Raw genomic sequence first — 12,978 nt, 5'->3', positions numbered from 1 at the left:
TTTCTACTATCGGAAATGCACTGTGCTTTCTTTTATGACTCAGTACCTGATCAATCTTTGCAAGAGTTGCATAGGCATTTTGAAAAACTTTATAGTGTACAACTTATGTGCTTTTGTAACTGTTTTCTTCATATATTTAATGGAATATTGTCTGCTATGTATGTTTATGACAGAAGATGCCTTGGTAGATAGTCTCTTTTTTTCTTTTTTTAGAGGCAGGATCTCACTCTGCTGCCTAGAGCTAGAGTGCAGAGGCATAAGCATAGCTCACTGCCACCTCAAACTCTTTAGTATCTCTCTTTACCCTCTTTAAAGTTGTCTTTTTTTTTTTTTTGCCATGAAAACCATGTTTTTTCTTTTTCTTGGTTTTTTTTTTTTTTTTTTTTTTTTTTTTTTTGAGACACAGTTTCACTCTGCCACCTGGGCTGGAGTACAGTGGTGCCATCGTAGCTTGCTGCAACCTCTGCTTCCCTGGTTCAAGCGATTCTCCTGCCTCAGCCTTCTGAGTAGCTGGGATTACAGATGCACACCTCACCACACCCAGCTAATTTTTGTATTATTAGTAGAGATAGGGTTTCACCATGTTGGCCAGGCTGGTCTCAAACTCCTGACTGCAAGTGATCCACCCATCTCGGCCTCCCAAAGTGCTGGTATTAAAGGCATGAGCTACCACACCCAGCCTGAATACCAATTTTTCTAATATTCATGCTGTCGTTTTTGTATATATAAATATTTTCCTTTTTTTTTTTTTACTGATTACAGAAGATCAGACAAATCCATAAATTATTCAAATAGACTTAATGGCATGATATAGATTCTTTCAGATCTTTTTCTATCTATACATTTACACCTATATTATAATGCAGATTTTTTTAAACCAAAAAAGAAATAATAATATATTTAAGTTTTACAACTTGCTTTATGAACAATGCATTCTTGCAATTCTTCCTGTCAGTGTCTATACATTTACCTTATTCTTTTTAACTGATCTCTGGAGCTGGCACTTACACAGTACCTGGCCAATCACTTGCTTCTTTAAAAAAGATTAAATATTGCTTCAGGGAAACCTTTCTTGACCCCCCGCCTCCCCCTCGCAAGCTGGATCAAGGCCCACTGTAACACGCTTTCATAATACTCTGCTATTTTCCTCCCAAACCACCCAAAATAATTGTACAGTTGTGTGATTAATATCTGTTCCCCCCCCACACACCCTACACACACACACACACACCCCTCACATCTCTACACTGAACAGTGAGCTCCTCAGTGGCAGGGACCCAGCCTGTTTTTTTTCCTACTTATACCCCAGCACCTAGCACAGTGCCTGACAATTATATCTGTTCAATAAATATTTTTTATGTGATTATGCCCATTTTACAGGTTAGAAAGCTGAGTTAACTTAAGTAACAGTTGTCCTAAATCCCGTGAGGGTACTCAGAAATAAATAGAGGTAACAATAGATCATGAGTGTTTTAACATGACAACACATCAAAAATTTACCTTATTTTTAAATTATTCACATAGGGTAGATGTTCCTTTGGATTGTTATGAGTTTTCATTGTTATAGAGAGTGCTCAAATGAATATCCTTGTAGAAAAGGTTTTACACATGTATGTACTCCTATAAGATAAATAAATAGAAATTAAATTCCTGCAAAGGGAATGCACATTTTACAATTGGATGGATATTGCCAAATTGCCCTCCAAAAGAGATTATGCAAATTTATATTTGTAGTACCCAAGTATGAGAGTGCTTTTGCCCTAATACCCTTGCCAAAGCTGTGCATTTTCACTCATTTTTTTCTTTGCTAATCTGATCCTTACAAAGTGATATGTCATTCTTTTCATTTTCATATCTTTGATTTTTGGTGAGGTTGAATATCGTTTAATTTGTTTCTTGGCCATTTGTATTCTTCTTCTTTTAAATGTATAGCCTGTTTGTGTACTTTGCCCATGTTTTTTGTTGAATAGTCTTTTGTCGTTGAGTTGGAATAGCTCTTTTTATATCATAAATAATACTCTTGTCTTCCTGTCATAAATATTTTCTCAGTTTTTTGTTTGTGTTTTAACCTTGTAAAGTTGTTTCTCAGAATATGCAAGTTTAACATTCTTCATATAATCCAGTTTGTTATCATTTCATTTATTTATAGTAGCTGGTTTAAGTGCTGTGTTCTGAAAGACTTTGCCCACTTCAAGAGTAGAAAACTCTTCATCTATGTTTTCTTCTAACACCTTTATGGTTTTGAATATTACATTTAAATACTTGTCTTATGTGGGTTTTATTTTGGTGTGTAGTCAAAATGTAGGGTTCCAACTTTAATTTTTTCTCAAGATCTATCCAGTTGTTCTTCACAATTATTGAATAGTTGACATTTCACTCATTAACTTAAAATGCCCCCTTCATCAAATACTAAACTCCCTGACATTTTGGGATCCATTTATAGAATCTTCTGTTTCATTGTGTAATAGTTAAGAGTGCCAGCACTGGAACTGGATTTGTACCCAGCTCTGCCATTCATAGTTTCCTCTTCTGTAAAATGGGGATGATAGTATCCACCTCACAGGGTTGTGATTACTAGATAAGTTCATTTATGTACAACGATTAGAACTGTTCCTGGCCCTCAGTAAGTATTTGGTATTTTTATAGTATTTATTCTTCTTAAATTTTTAGTATTATTTTTCATAGTGCACAATCACATCATCTGCACATAATGATATTTTTATCGCCTTGTAGAGTGACTGTTAGTCAACTTGAACAATTTATAGATGACCTATTACAACTCTACTTATCCCCCATCCTCGTATCTTATCCAAACTAGACATCTTAACTCTAGTTAGGAAGGGAGAGGAGAGAAGAGGAAAGGAAATGAAGCCATCCCTATTCACAGATGGCATGACTGTCTACACAGAAAATCCCAAATAGCACACACACACCCCTCCCTAGAACTACTACATGAATTTAGCAAGGTTGCAGGATACAAGGTCAACACACAGAAATCAATCACATTTCTGTATCCTAGCAATGAACAATACTATTTGTAATAGCTCCCCACAAAATAAAACGCTTAGGTAAAAATCTAACAGAACGTGTACAGGACCTTTATGCTGAAAACTACAAAATGCTAATGAAAGAAATCTCCAAAGTCCTCAATAAATGGCGAGATAGACCATGTTCAGAGACTAGAACACTTAACATATTACAGATGTCAGTTCTAAATTGATCTGTAGACTTCATGCAATTCCTATTAAAATCCCAGCAAGATTTTTTGTGGTATACGTCGACTCTAAAATTTACATGGAAAGGCAAAAGAACAAGAATAGACAAAGCAATTTTGAAAAGATTAATAAAGTTGGAGGAATCACAACTTTAAGACATCTTAAGACTTACCACATAGCTACAGTAATCAAGACAGTATGGTTTTGGAGAAGAGACGTGTAGACTAACATAACAGAATAGAGAACGCAGAAATGGACTCATACAAATCTTGATCAAAACCTCACACCGTATACAGAAATAAACTCTTGGCATTCATGAAGGGGATAAAAAAAGATTAAAAAACGGAAATTAACTCAAAATGGAGCATAGATCTGAATATAAATAGCAAAACTATAAGATTTTTAGAAGAAAACATAGGGAAAAATCTGGAACTTTCATATATTACTGGTGGGAATGCAAAATGATATGGTTGCCCTAGAAAACAGTTGCATAGTTTCTTTAAAAATTAAACATACACTTACAATATTACTCAGCAATCCCAAGCTTAGATATTTACCCTAGAGAAATGAAAACTTATGTTCACAGAAAACGTGTACAAAGAAGCTTAAAGAGGCTTTATTCATAATTTCCCAAACCTGGAGACAACCTAAATATTCTACAAGGGGTGAATGGATAAACAAATAGTGGTGCATGCATGCAGTAAATTACTACTCAGCAATAAAATGGACTGAACATACAACAACTTGGATATATCTCAAAAGCGTTAATGATAAGTGAAAGGAGAGTGTTCTGAAAAGATTATATGCTGTATTTTATTTGTTTGTTTGTTTCTTGGGATTTTTGGAGACAGAGTCTTGCTCTGTTGCCCAGGCTGGAGTACAGTGGCACAATCTTGGCTTACTGCCTACCAGGTTAAGAGATTCTCGTGCCTCAGCCTCCCAAGTAGATGGGACTCAGGTGCATGCCACAGTGCCCAGCTAATTTTTGTATTTTAGTAGAGACGGGGTTTCATCATGTTATCCAGGTTGGACTTAAACTCCTGACCTCAAACGATCAGCCCGCTTCAGCCTCCCCAAGTGCTAGGATTACAGACATGAGCCACCACACCGGGCTGTATGTTTTTGTTTATATGACATTTTTTCAGAAGACAAACTATAGTGATAGAGAACAGGTCAGCGATTAGGCGTGGAGGCATGTGATTTCAAAGCAATAACACGATCAAGTTTTTAGAGGTTATAGAACTATTCTGTATCCTGATTGTGGTGGTGGTGACATTAATCTATGTATGTATTAAAATTCTTCAAACTATACAGAAAACATCAAATTTACTGTATTGATAAAAGTACAAGAAATGATGCTGCAATCAGAATGACCCTGCTATGTCTTGTGGGTCAGTACACAACTTTAGGTTTCTGTAACAATTTTTTTATCCTTACAATTTCTTCTGGGAATTCTAAGCTCACTGTAAAATATCCTTAGTACAGGTAAGCCTCTGTGCTCAAACCAGTTAACTCTGTCATGTTCTACAAGGTGCGTCAATTAGAACTCTTCTGAATCTGATACAAATTTGGGGCTTGAAATTTGTAGGTCTTCATTTGAGAATGCCTGCTCCTTTGATGTACAGTGTTGCCCTATGTGAGAACAAAAATGGGGTCTCTATGAGGGAGGAAGAAAGGGAGGGATGGCCATTGGGTATGTGGGCCATGCAGAAAATGGTGGGGATGATATTGCTCCTAGAAACCCCTGGAAAATTCCACACAAGAACAGAATTTGGGACCAGCACCATGGAGCAGGCTCTCCTTTTGGCTTTACTTGCACACTCATCTGTAGTGCTACCACTCCCAGGGTGTAGAATCCCGAGCAATTGTGTCTCTCTGAGAAGCCACACCCCAAAACCTGTTTCCCAGCAGGCCCAACATTACCTGCATTTTTTTTTTTTCTGATATCAGAGAGTGGCACCTTAGAAAGCTACAATTGGTCTAACATCTGCCCATCTTGCTCACAACAACAGCAAAAGCAAAACATAAAAGATATCGGCTGGACATGTCAAATCAGGCCTATCCAGTCAGCTGACCATGGTGACTGACCCTGTGGCCTGTCATAGCGGCTTTCAAATGTTTTTGAGATCAGTTTACAGAATAAGAAACATACCATATTTGACATCACAACTCAGTACATGTACCTGTGCATGCAAACACACACACACACAAACACACACACATCTCAAACCAGTGTTTCGCAAAACAATATTTACCTTTATTATGTGAATGTACTCTGCTTAAAGAAAAAGAAAATATTTGTTTTTTTTTTTTCATTTTTCTATTCATTCTGTTAAATGTTGATTTCACTCCACTATATTGATTTCACAGCCCGCCAATGCTTTAAGACCTGCAGTTTGGAAAGAACTGCCCTAAGGGGTGAGATGTAATGGTTCCCAACTCCAGAGGTCTTTAGAACAACCGCCAGTAGCCCCATGTGGGATGTTGTAGCTGCTTCAAGACTTTAGTCCCAACCTAAAACAATGCTTCTGCAACCTTGTCTTTTTCCTCATCAGCTTCCCAGACTTCAGAGTTCCGGCCTCTTAAATCAGCTGCCTTAGCAGAGAGAAGGCCAGAGGCCCTCCAGGCTGTGTGCGGAGCCTGAGTTGCCCTAGCAACACTTGGCTGTAATTGACTCCCGCAGTCACCTGCTCCAGCCTAGCCTGCTTCTCTGCACTATGAGCTGTGGCCCCCTTTTCTCCTGCCTTTCATAACAATTTCTCCATCCTCATTATATAGACAGATGTCTCCTCATTCCTCCCCCTCCCGATGGATGGTCAGATTCTTGGCACACACCTCCCTGGCACTCTCCACATTGCCAAATACTCGCTCTGACATGATTAGACACTCACAGAGATGGATGATTTGCATTTCTTTCAGATCACAAACAACATCTAATGCTGGCCAATTTAGCTGAGAGAACACAAACTCAAACGTAGGCAGGGGCTAAGCAGGTCACACAAGAGCCTAGTTGGGAACCGTGCCCCTTTCTAAATGAAACAGTGGCTATTCCATCCAGCTGATTTTGCCCTATAGAAACGCATATCCACATAGCCAGAATCTTTGAACTGTTCCAGAGAAGCCATAAAATCTGGGTCTTTTTTGAACCCTACCAATTTTTATATGCTGACAAGTAATTTAAAAAATATTTTTGAAAATTCTTATGGGCTAAATCAAACACATGTGTGGGTTGGAGTCATTCACCAGGCTACCAGTTTGCAAGTTCTGTTTTAAACTCTCTTTCATCCTCTGTCTTGCATTTGGACTTGATGTCCTCTGCCATCTGAGGTCAACAAAAACAAAAACAATAACTAGGCTTAAATTAACTCTAAAGTCCTCTCCCTACCAGATAGCCACAGTAATTAGGCAAAGACTCTTAAGACGTATTCATGGAGCAAAACCAGTTGGTTCCACTGTCTCTACTCAGCACCAGAACACCCAATTCTACCTATTCTTCTGTTCCAGTTAGTTTCAGTCATACAGTAAGAATGTAAGGTTGTAAGGCTGGCCACTGAAGAAAGCTCTGACCTCTGGGGGAGAGGGCCTTTCCCTGGGCTCTTCCCCTTATCGTAGCCATAAGTTAGCTGACATCCCCCATTCTTGTATTCCCACCTACCCATGAAATAGGAACTTCTGCCCTTTCAGAAGTATTGCAAAGAGAGCTTCCTGCAGCCCCTTTGCACCTCCTCCCCACAGTAACTTGATTGGTGAGGTTCCAAGATAGGACTGAGTGCTTGTTGCTCAGCCCCTGCTGAGCTCCCTGCGCTCTCTTTTTCAGAGTTCCCTTGCCCACAGAACACCTGTGTTCTCCTCTCTGCCTCTCCATGTGGTCAGCCTACAAGGGTAGGGAGGCCTACAGGTGGATGAGCACCCTTTCTGTGACTGGGGGTGTGGATGAGCACCCTTTCTGTGACCGGTGAGGTGAGAGTCTGCTGTACAAACCCATCTATCCCCTCAGGAGGGTGCAAAAGTCTAGGCTTGGGATGAACCAGTTGGAAACCTGATTCAGGCTACAGGCCACAGACCTATTCTCCAAATCAGTCTTAACAACAATACATCTCAATATTCTGATTCCTCTTTATCTTCTGTGTCTATTTCTCAATTAGGAATTCAGGGGAGAGACTGGTGTGATTATATGATTTTTGGAGAGACCCCATGGTGTATGAATGGGGAAACCTTGAGAAATGGATGCAATGACTGGCATTTGAGGGAAGCTTTTCTCTTTGTAGGAGTGTGGTGACTGGTATGCACAGGTGTTCTGGCTGTTTTTTTCTTTTTCGTAAGGACAGGCCCTAGAAAGTACTGGCCATGTGCATCATTGACTTGGGGATTTTACAGCAGTTTGTATGATAACTGGTGTCTGCAGGCACATAAATGCTTTTAATAGACAGTGGCCTTAGAAAACATAAACCTCAAAGGTTTTTGACCTTGCAATTGTAGCTGGTATCTAAAAGCAGATAGGCCCACGCAGACCCTGAGTAAGAACAAACTGTGTATGCTTTTGTGGCTGAGGCATGGATAAGAGTATCAGGAAAAGAATATTTAGCCTTGGCTAAGGTTTGCCTCAAAACAAAGTTTCAATTATCGGACCTTTTCAGTATCAGAGGGCTGAAAAATATTTGCTCCCTTTTCTCTATTTCTCAGCCAGGATTACAGGCCAGGACTTTAAACTGCAAAAGTAGCCAAATTCTATGTGAACCACAAAGTACTAGAGTGAGATTCTATCTTCTACATTTTAGTAGGTGGCATTCAATCAGTGCTATTCTCTGTCTTGTTTTGAATTGCATCCCATTCTAGAGGCAAGCAAAAAAAAAAAAAAAAACTATGAAGGGGCTGCCTTCTTGAATTTTTATGGTGCATTCACAGATTCCTAGATCCATCCCCCTACCACCACCTCTGCATGGCCTCAGGGTGGCTCTGGATTTATTCATTATGGGAGCCATGACCATGACTTTGGATTTTAAAGACCCAGACAATGTGTTTAACCTTGGAAGGCAGGTGATTTTTATCAAGTTACAGCTAGAAGAATGGGAGTGCTTATCATACAAAGGATATATCATCTTGAATTGAGGTGGAGAAACAAGTCATGAAATTATTAAAATTCCAGAGGCTAAGCAAAAACCTTTAAAGACTAGCTTCTCTAGGAATATGGCTTGCTCGTAAAATTGAGGAATTGAATTTCTTTCAAAATAATGCTTCATATGGATTTATTTGTGAGTGAGATAGCATTTGTTTGTGAGGATGTATTTCAAAATATTCCAAAAATGGGTGAATAGATGAGTTAAATTTGTTAAAGCGTTGATAATTATTGAAGCTAAGTGATTTATTATGCTATTCATATGGGTTTCTTATAGTATTCTTTCTAATTTTTTATATGTTTGAAATTTCCCATGGCGGATCACCAGAAAAAATAAGAATAAGCTTTGGTTTGGGAGGCCAAGGCAGGTGGATCACGAGGTCAAGAGATCGAGACCATCCTGGTCGACATGGTGAAACCCCGTCTCTACTAAAAATACAAAAAATCAGCTGGACACGGTGGCGCGTGCCTGTAATCCCAGCTACTCAGGAGGCTGAGGCAGGAGAATTGGCTGAACCCAGGAGGCGGAGGTTGCGGTGAGCCAAGATCGCACCATTGCACTCCAGCCTGGGTAACAAGAGCGAAACTCCGTCTCAAAAAAATAAATAAATAAATAAGCTTTGGTCTTACTGTCAGAACAAGAGCAGTGAGACAATAAAAGAAAAAAATACAAGAAGATATACTGTTTAAGATGAAGGATAAGAAGGGTTTTCTTAGGAAAATGTGATCTTGGAGAGCAAGCTAGACAGAGATGAAAGGAAAAAGAAGGTACACCCAAGATCTAAAGGTTCTTAAAGATGTAACTAGAAAACAGGGAGACATTTTGTTACTGTGTCATAGAGGTTATCTAGGTCTCAAAGAGACCAGGGAAAGACAGGGAGAGGAGAAAAAAAAAAAAAGAACACTGGAATTACTCTACTGATTGGAATCCAGATCTACAATGCTATTGAGTGGTGTCCTCCTAAAGGTGCACTTAGAGTCCGTATAAATTTAGAGCAATTGGAAAAAAACCACATGGTAGACAAAATGCATTGCCACCGTCCATCCCCTCAAACCCCTCCCACCATCCCAAGCTGTTCACACTTTAATCCCTACAACCTGTGAATGTAATATATTAATATGACAAAAGGGACTTTGCAGATGTACGTAAGTGTACAAACTTTAAGATAGGGAGATTATCTTGGATTGCCCAGGTAGGCTCAATCTCATTTTGGCATGAGCTCTTAAAAGCTGAGAAACTGCCCTGGCTGGCAGCAAGAGCAATATGGCAGAAGGAAAAGTCAGAGAAAATCCAAGCTTAATATGTAGTGGCCATGTGCAAGGATGGGAACGAGGCCTTTAAGAGCCAAGAATGGCTCCCAGCTGACAGCTAACAAGTAAACAGGGCCCTCAGTTCTATCAACATAAACAGCTAGATTTTAACAACCTGAATGAGCTTGGAAGCAGATTCTTCCCATAGCCTTCTGATAAGAGAGTCTAGCTGGCTGATACCTTGATTATGGCCTTGTGAAACCCAGAGCAAAGAAACCAGTCGAGCCAATCCAGACTTCCGACCTACGGAACAGTAGGAGAACAAGTTTGTATTTTTAAGCCTGTAAGTTCTGGTCATCTGTTCTAACATCAATAGGAAACTACTGCATACCATCATATAAAGTGGGTACATAAAATTTGAACAGATTTATGAAGGAAAGATCAAGAGGATCATTGTAAAATATGCCATGCATTTTATTTGTTATTTTATTTTATTTTTTTCAGAGTCTCACTCTGTTGCCCAGGCTAGAATTCAGTGGCACTATCTCAGCTCACTGCAACCTCCGCCTCCCAGGTTCAAGCAATTCTCCTGCCTCAGCCTCCCAAGTAACTGGAACTACAGGCACGCACCACCACACCCAGCTAATTTTTTGTATTTTTAGTAGAGACATGGTTTCGCCATGTTGGCCAGGATGGTCTCCATCTCTTGACCTCGTGATCTGCCCGCCTCGGCCTCCCAAAGTGCTGGGATTACAGGTGTGAGCCACCGCACCTGGCCTGTATTTTTATTAGAGATGGGGTTTCACCATGTTGGCCAGGCTAGTCTCAAACCCCTTACCTCAGGCGATCCACCTGCCTTGGCCTCCCAAAGTGCTGTGATTACACTCGTGAGCCACCGCACCCAGCCTGTCATGCATTTTAGATGAGTTTCAAGGCACCACAATTATGGGTGGGGAAGCAGGTACGGCATGTCCTTGTGGATACGTGCTCGGGACATGTGTAGAGTTAGAACTCCACGAGAAGGTAACACAGGAGACATACTACAGGGAAATCAGGCAAGCTAAGGATAGATTGAGTTCAGCCTGGAATATGTATTGATTTTGGTCAGAGAATACTTCCTAGTGGAATTATTTCAGTGGTGAAAGTAGACAAGAATTGTTGACCAGTGGGTGCTTTTGCCAGACCCAAAATTTACTGACTACATATCTTTTACTAATGATGAACCTCACAAGTCACAAAGAGTTTGTCAGGAAAACAAATGGCTGCATCTGAAAGAAAAATTAAAGAAGAAAGCAAAGAACACACTGTGATTGAAAAAGGAGTGATCGGCTGGGCGTAGTGGCTCATGCCTGTAATCCCAGCACTTTGGGAGGCCGAGGTAGATCACCTGAGGTCAGGAGTTCGAGACCAGCCTAGCCAACATGGTGAAACCCCATCTCTATACAAAAAAAAAAAAAGAAAGAAAAGAAAAAGGAGTGACCATTATGTCAACACTGCTAATTGTCTTCTAATATCTGTTCTCACTTTCCTCTAAAGTTATTATTGTTTTAGAAACGTGTATGCCTCCCCAACTAAACATTGCATTTCCCGTTCTCCATTACAGCTAACTGTGATTAAATATTAGCCAATGAGATGAGACTGGAAAAGATGTGTACTCATATCTTTTGGGTTGAGCCCTTACTGTGAGAGGTGGATCCTCTTTCCTTCCCTTCTTCATCCTCCTGGCTAAAATGTGAGCCATTTTGTAGCATGTGATGGGAGCATCATTCTAGCGATGCAGAGGAGAGTAAATGACTGGATAGCCTCATGGAATAGTTACTACACTAGCTTTGTACTGCCTTCTGGTCTGTTACATCTGAGGGAAATAAAGTTCTGTTGTATTTAAGCCTCTGTTCATTTGTGTTACTGTTATAAGAAGCTGGACCTATATCCTAACTAATAGAGCCATGTACATGTTAGGTAAGGAAAGGTGACCAACCCGAGGAGCAGATTAAAATGTTAAAAATTTAGCTGAGGCCAGGCATGGTGGCTCATGCCTATAATCCTAGCACTTTGGGAGGCTGAGGCAGGAGGATCACTTGAGCCCAGGAGTTTGAGACCAGCCTGAGAAATATAGTGAGGACTGTCTTTACAAAAAAATTAAAAACTTAGCCAGGCATGGTGGTGCATGCCTGTAGTCTCAGCTACTTGGGGAGAGGCTGAGGTGGGAGGATGGCTTGAGTCCCAGAGTAGTTTGAGGCTCCATAAGCTGTGATTGTGCCACTGCACTCCAGCCTGGGTGACAGAGTGAGATCCTGTCTAAAACAGACAGACACCTTAGCTGAGCATCTGGCTCAAGATGGTGATTTGAGGCTGGCAAGGTGTCTCACGCCTGTAATCCCAGCACTTTGGGAGGCGGAGGCAAGAGGATAGCTTAAGCCCAGGATTTTGAGACCAGCTTGGGCAACATGGTGAAATCTCCTCTCTAAGCATGCCTGTAATCACAGCTACTGAGAGGCTGAGGTAGGAGGATCGCTTAAGCCTGGGAGGTTGAGGCTGCAGTCAGCCATGATTGCACCACTGCACTACAGCCTGGTTGACAAAGCCAAACTCTGTCTCATGAACAAAAAAAGAAGGTGTTTTGAGCACTTGCTAAAACCTACCATCAGCCCTGTTTCAGATACCTAGAAATCTTGTGTAAATGTTCCCAACTTTTTATTGTGAAAAATCTCAAATATATGGAAAAGTTCAAACTAATACAATGAATATCATTATGCCCATCACTCGATTTCTTTTCGTTTCTTTTCTTTCTTTCTTTCTTTTTTTTTTTGGAGACAGACAGTCTCGCTCTGTCGCCCAGGCTGGAGTCCAGTGGAGCTATCTCTGCTCACTGCAACCTCTCCGCCTGCCGGTTTCAAGCAATTCCCCGGCCTTAGCCTCCCAAGTAGCTGAGATTACAGGTGCACACCACCACACCCGGCTAACTTCTGTATTTTTAGTAGAGATGAGGTTTCACCATGTTGGCCAGTCTGGTCTCAAACTTCTGACCTCAGGTGCTCTGCCCACCTCAGCCTCCCAAAGTGCTGGGATTACAGGTGTGAGCCATTGCTCCTGGTCCCATCACTCAATTTCAACAACTGTTAACATTGTGCCCTGTTGGCTCACTCTATCTATCTATCTATCTATCTATCTATCATCTATCTATCTATCTATATCTCTCTGTCTATCTATCTAATTTTTCACCCCTAAGTACTTCAGTGTGTATCTTCAAAGGTTGTTCTCCTGTATAACTACAAAACCTTTATCACAACTAAGTATATGAACAATATTCTAACAATAATATTTTAATATAGTCTAATACATCATCTAGATCATATTTTGATTTTCCCTAGTTGTTCCCCTATGTCTTTATAGCTT

The sequence above is a fragment of the Aotus nancymaae genome, unplaced genomic scaffold (assembly GCF_030222135.1).
Source record: "Aotus nancymaae isolate 86718 unplaced genomic scaffold, 86718_ANA_hifiasm-v0.15.2.pri h1tg000058l, whole genome shotgun sequence".
Taxonomy (NCBI): domain Eukaryota; kingdom Metazoa; phylum Chordata; class Mammalia; order Primates; family Aotidae; genus Aotus; species Aotus nancymaae.
Note: the sequence above shows the minus strand (reverse complement) of the source record.